We start from the raw sequence: 7122 nt of genomic DNA on the forward strand, positions 1-7122 counted from the left end.
GGTGAGGCTTACCGGGGAAGGAATAGACTTGGACTTATCTCATAGCTCTATGTGGGCCCACTTCCATGCATGGCGTCCAGGCGTCAGACCACTTTCTGACTGAGGGACACGTACGGGTACCTGAGTTACGATTGCTACCTTGATCTTTTTCTTTTTTCTGATTTCACGAATCATGAGATTAGCGAAGTAATAAAATTATCACTAACGTTTTACTATAGACGGAAACATCACCTTTCGCTGGAAAATATTCCATCTTTATGTGACACTAAAACATAAAATCTAAAGTTTGATCTTCGATGGGCTAGAGGTGTCACTACCTTCTTAGCCATTCAACCAGAAGTTGCTTCTCATTACTACCGGGGTAAGGGATGACTCTTAACGCGTTCTACTCCGGTCATTTGAGTTGATTTGAGTGGATGGTACTACCATGTGGAGGAGGGCATGTTTTATTTCACGATCTACAATACTAAATGCACACATATGGAAGTACATTTCCTAAAAATATCGTCCTACATTAAACCACATAGTAGAAGAGTTCGAACAAAGAAAAGTGCTGAAGCAATAGCAGAAACACGCCCAACCGAAACCGAAAAGATAAGATACAAAGGAAGCCAACGGCAGATCGTCAAAACAATGGCGCCCCGCAACTCCTAGCGCCTTCCGAAGTTGTGCCACCACGCTACAAGCACCCCGGATCACCAAGTACCAAGACAGCACCTTCAAGAAAGGATGCGATGTCAACACGACGCTGCTGCACGGACCAATGAAAATTAGACCTAGGTTTTCCTTGGTACTCGGGTGAAGTGGACCAGGGTACCCTCGACGCCCTTCAAGAAGGAATGACGACACCCGCAGGAGCCGACGTGTCAGTGCCGGATGAGCCGGCGAGGATGTCCCACCGAACCCCACTACCACGACCCCCGTCAATGGAAGTACATTTCACAACTGTTCTAGCAATATTGATTTTAAATTATAATTGTTGACATCTTTTTCTATATAGTTGGTCAAATTTTAATAAGTTTAACTTTAAACGAAGATTATATGCGTCCTATTTTAAAAAAAGAGCGATTACTATGAGTCTGTCAATTGTTAGTAGACTGGCCAATAACCTGAACATGTCATGTCGCCATCGAGGTTCGCGCATGAGGGGATGTTGCCTTTTTTGCGAATCAAGGAGCTTTCATTAAATCAGGCCATATCATTACAATCTTTGGCTAACATCTCAGCAAGGAAGGGTGGATGATAATTGATCCATAAGCACCTCCTTCTGCTACTATTAGTTGTGCTAGCACAAAGATAAGCAGCCTCGTTAGCTCCCAACAAATAAAAGTTTAAAGTTATGAAACATCCCACTAAGCTCCACTATCTCCTAACAGATGTTGGCGATACTCGATCGACCACCACCTGGATCGTTAATAAGCTTGATGACCTCTTGTACGCCAGACTCTATCTCCTCATTCAGAAACCCATGATCAATGGTCAAACAAACTCCATCTAGGTTTAAGATGTTTAGTTTACTACTTCCACTAGTTGTTAAGTTGTGTAGAGTCGAGTTAGAGTCTAAATGGTATTCTCACTGGACCGATGAGGATGTTGAAGAGTTTTTACACCTTTGGCTTGTAATGATAGATGTTTGATATTCAGACCCGCTATGTTTCTGTTGTACCACTCTGAGAGATGTAATATTTGTGAATGAGTACTTTCACAAGTGTTATGTCTGCTAGGTCACCGCATGGTGGCATGGACCGTTGGTGAGGGGCGCTAATTTAGGCGAGGTGCAGGCGCCGACTTGCGAGACCACGGCCGATGCAGATGCCGCCATGGTGAGACTTCTTCCAATCCGTTCTTCCCCTCTTCTCTTGATCTATCTCCCTCTCATGTGTGCGCTGTGTTGCTCGTCTATTGTGGCTATGACCTTGTCCATTCGCTTTTTCCTCACAATACAGGCCAAATCAGGGCAGTTCCTGCAAACCCCGACTCATGGGATTTCACGGTCTTGTGTAGTCGATGGCTAATGCTCTTCTCCTCAAGGTGTGTATGGTTTTAGATCCTTTACTTTTTTATTGTAGCTAAATCCTTTGTCTACTAAAGAATGTGTATCCGGTTTACATTGTAGGTTAGCCAAATTGGATCTATATCTGAGAGCATTGAGGCATGAGAATGTCAAGCCATGATGGTTGGGGTGTGATGTCATGTCACCAGAGGTACACTTCTCTGTCACCATCTTGTACTCATGTACTTCTTATAGTTTTATTCTTAAGTGAAATATTCATTTGCAATCTCTCTGCTGCACTTCATTTTGATCCCTCTCCATCTCTGGAGGAGCACATAATGGTGACAGATGACTGAGCTGAAGACCAAGAAGAATCCCAGCAGCAACCTTTCACGTTTGGTGTGATCGAAGGGAAGGGAAGGGAAAGATGATTGATGCAGTTTGCTCGGGTGTGTCGTGTTCATGCGTGGAGACTGGTGATGGCGTGTAACTCACACGTTCGTTGGAACCCCAAGAGGAAGGTATGATGCGCACATCAGCAAGTTTTCCTCAGAAAGAAACCAAGGTTTATCGAACCAGGAGGAGCCAAGAAGCACGTTGAAGGTTGATGGCGGCGGGATGTAGTGCGGCGCAACACCAGAGATTCCGGCGCCAACGTGGAACCTGCACAACACAACCAAAGTACTTTGCCCCAACGAAACAGATGAGGTTGTCAATCTCACCGGCTTGCTGTAACAAAGGATTAACCGTATTGTGTGGAAGATGATTGTTTGCGAGAAAACGAGTAAAGAACAAGTATTGCGACAGATTTGTATTTCGAGTATAAAATAATGGACCGGGGTCCACAGTTCACTAGAGGTGTCTCTCCCATAAGATAAAAGCATGTTGGGTGAACAAATTACGATCGGGCAATTGACAAATAGAGAGGGCATAACAATGCACATACATGTCATGATAAATATAGTGAGATTTAATTGGGCATTACGACAAAGTCCATAGACCGCCATCCAGCATGCATCTATGCATAAAAAGTCCACCTTCGGAGTTATCATCCGAACCCCTTCCGGTATTAAGTTGCAAAACAACGAGACAATTGCATTAAGTATGGTGCGTAATGTAATCAACAACTAAATCCTTAGACATAGCATCAATGTTTTATCCCTAGTGGCAACATCACATCCACAACCTTAGAACTTTCCGTCCATCGTCCCGGATATCAATGGAGGCATGAACCCACTATCGAGCATAAATACTCCCTCTTGGAGTTAAGAGCAAAAACTTGGCCGGAGCCTCTACTAATAACGGAGAGCATGCAAGATCATAAACAACACATAGGTAATAACTTGATAATTAACATAACATAGTATTCTCTATCCATCGGATCCCGACAAACACAACATATAGTATTACGGATAGATGATCTTGATCATGTTAGGCAGCTCACAAGATCCAACAATGAAGCACAATGAGGAGAAGACAACCATCTAGCTACTGCTATGGACCCATAGTCCAGGGGTGAACTACTCACTCATCACTCCGGAGGCGACCATGGCGGTGAAGAGTCCTCCGGGAGATGAATCCCCTCTCCGGCGAGGGTGCCGGAGGAGATCTCCAGAATCCCCGATGGGATTGGCGGCGGCGGCGTCTCGGTAAGGTTTTACGTATCGTGGCTCTCGGATCGGGGGTTTCGCGACGGAGGCTTTAAGTAGGCGGAAGGGCAACGCGGGGGCCACACGAGGGCCCCACACCATAGGTCGGCGCGGCCGGGGCCCGGGCCGCGCCGCCCTAGTGTGGCGGCGCCTCGTGGCCCCACTTCGACTCCTCTTCGGTCTTCCGGAAGCTTCATGGCAAAATAGGACCCCGGGCGTTGATTTCGTCCAATTCCGAGAATATTTCGTTACTAGGATTTCGAAACCAAAAACAGCAGAAAACGACAGAATCGGCTCTTTGGCATCTTGTTAATAGGTTAGTTCCAGAAAATGCACGAGTATGACATAAAGTGTGCATAAAACATGTAGATATCATCAATAATGTGGCATGGAACATAAGAAATTATCGATACGTCAGAGACGTATCAGCATCCCCAAGCTTAGTTCTGCTCGTCCCGAGCAGGTAAAACGATAACAAAGATAATTTCGAAGTGACATGCCATCATAACCTTGATCATACTATTTGTAAACATATGTAATGAATGCAGCGATCAAAACAATGGTAATGACATGAGTAAACAAGTGAATCATAAAGCAAAGACTTTTCATGAATAGTACTTCAAGACAAGCATTAATAAGTCTTGCATAAGAGTTAACTCATAAAGCAATAAATCAAAGTAAAGGTATTGAAGCAACACAAAGGAAGATTAAGTTTCAGCGGTTGCTTTCAACTTGTAACATGTATATCTCATGGATAATTGTCAACATAGAGTAATATAACAAGTGCAATATGCAAGTATGTAGGAATCAATGCACAGTTCACACAAGTGTTTGCTTCTTGAGGTGGAGAGAGATAGGTGAACTGACTCAACATAAAAGTAAAAAGAATGGTCCTTCAAAGAGGAAAGCATCGATTGCTATATTTGTGCTAGAGATTTTATTTTGAAAACATGAAACAATTTTGTCAACGGTAGTAATAAAGCATATGAGTTATGAAAATTATATCTTACAAGTTGCAAGCCTCATGCATAGTATACTAATAGTGCCCGCACCTTGTCCTAATTAGCTTGGACTACCGGATCATCGCAATACATATGTTTTAACCAAGTGTCACAATGGGGTACCTCCATGCCGCCTGTTCAAAGGTCTAAGGAGAAAGCTCGCATTTTGGATTTCTCGCTTTTGATTATTCTCAACTTAGACATCCATACCGGGACAACATGGACAACAGATAATGGACTCCTCTTTAATGCATAAGCATGTGGCAACAATTATTATTCTCATATGAGATTGAGGATATATGTCCAAAACTGAAACTTCCACCATGAATCATGGCTTTAGTTAGCGGCCCAATGTTCTTCTCTAACAATATGCATGCTCCAACCATTAAGGTGGTAGATCTCTCTTACTTCGGACAAGACGGACATGCATAGCAACTCACATGATATTCAACAAAGAATAGTTGATGGCGTCCCCAGAAAACATGGTTATCGCACAACAAGCAACTTAATAAGAGATAAAGTGCATAAGTACATATTCAATACCACAATAGTTTTTAGGCTATTTGTCCCATGAGCTATATATTGAAAAGGTGAATGATGGAATTTTAAAGGTAGCACTCAAGCAATTTACTTTGGAATGGCGGATAAATACCATGTAGTAGGTAGGTATGGTGGACACAAATGGCATAGTGGTTGGCTCGAGGATTTTGGATGCATGAGAAGTATTCCCTCTCGATAGAAGGTTTAGGCTAGCAAGGTTATTTGAAACAAACACAAGGATGAACGGTGCAGCAAAACTCACATAAAAGATATATTGTAAACATTATAAGACTCTACACCGTCTTCCTTGTTGTTCAAAACTCAATACTAGAAATTATCTAGACTCTAGAGAAACCAAATATGCAAACCAAATTAGCAAGCTCTAAGTGTTTCTTCATTAATGGGTGCAAAGTATATGATGCAAGAGCTTAAACATGAGCACAACAATTGCCAAGTATCAAATTATCCAAGACATTTTAGAATTACTACATGTAGCATTTTCCAATTCCAACCATATAACAATTTAACGAAGAAGAAACTTCGCCATGAATACTATGAGTAAAGCCTAAGGACATACTTGTCCATATGCTACGAGAGGAGCGTGTCTCTCTCCCATACGAGTGAATGCTAGGATCCATTTTATTCAAACAAAACTAAAAACAAAAACAAACCGACGCTCCAAGCAAAGTACATAAGATGTGGCCGAATAAAAATATAGTTTCGGGGGAGGAACCCGATAATGTTGTCGATGAAGAAGGGGATGCCTTGGGCATCCCCAAGCTTAGACGCTTGAGTCTTCTTAGAATATGCAGGGGTGAACCACCGGGGCATCCCCAAGCTTAGAGCTTTCACTCTCCTTGATCATATTGTATCATACTCCTCTCTTGATCCTTGAAAACTTCCTCCACACCAAACTCGAAACAACTCATTAGAGGGTTAGTGGACAATAAAAATTAACATGTTCAGAGGTGACACAATCATTCTTAACACTTCTGGACATTGCACAAAGCTACTTGGACATTAATGGATCAAAGAAATTCATCCAACATAGCAAAAGAGGCAATGCGAAATAAAAGGCAGAATCTGTCAAAACAGAACAGTCCGTAAAGATGGATTTTATTGAGGCACCAGACTTTCTCAAATGAAAATGCCCAAATTGAATGAAAGTTGCGTACATATCTGAGGATCACTCACGTAAATTGGCTTAATTTTCTGAGTTACCTACAGAGAATTAGACCCAGATTCGTGACAGCAAAAGAAATCTGTTTCTGCGCAGTAATCCAAATCTAGTATTCACTTTACTATCAAAGACTTTACTTGGCACAACAAAACTCAAAACTAAGATAAGGAGAGGTTGCTACAGTAGTAAACAACTTCCAAGACTCAAATATAAAACAAAAATACTGTAGTAAAAACATGGGTTGTCTCCCATAAGCGCTTTTCTTTAACGCCTTTCAGCTAGGCGCAGAAAGTGTATATCAAGTATTATCAAAGGGTGGTGCATCTACAGCGGGGTTTGGAGTTTTCTCAACCAAGCATAGTATATTGGATACATAAGTTTCAGCGTCTCCCTTTTCATTAGTTTTGGGCTTGCTACTCTCATCGAACAAATTTTCAGGAACAAGCCAAGCATAGTTATTTTCTAGTGCATCATTGATACGTCCAATTTGCATCACTATTTTATATCATAATTTGCTGTTATTCATTGATATATTTCATATTGGGACACAATACTTATGTTATTTCATCTATTTTGCATGTTTCATCATTATTGGAGGATCGAACACCGGAGCCAGGATTCTGCTGGAAAAAGCACCGTCAGAACGCAATATTTCGGAAGATCAATTGTGGAAGGAAATTATACCAAAAATCCTATTTTTCAAGATGACGAAGGAAGCCAGAAGGAGGAGCCAGGAAGAGCCGGGGTGGGCCCACACCC

Source organism: Lolium rigidum, chromosome 4 (assembly GCF_022539505.1).
Source record: "Lolium rigidum isolate FL_2022 chromosome 4, APGP_CSIRO_Lrig_0.1, whole genome shotgun sequence".
Classification (NCBI taxonomy): domain Eukaryota; kingdom Viridiplantae; phylum Streptophyta; class Magnoliopsida; order Poales; family Poaceae; genus Lolium; species Lolium rigidum.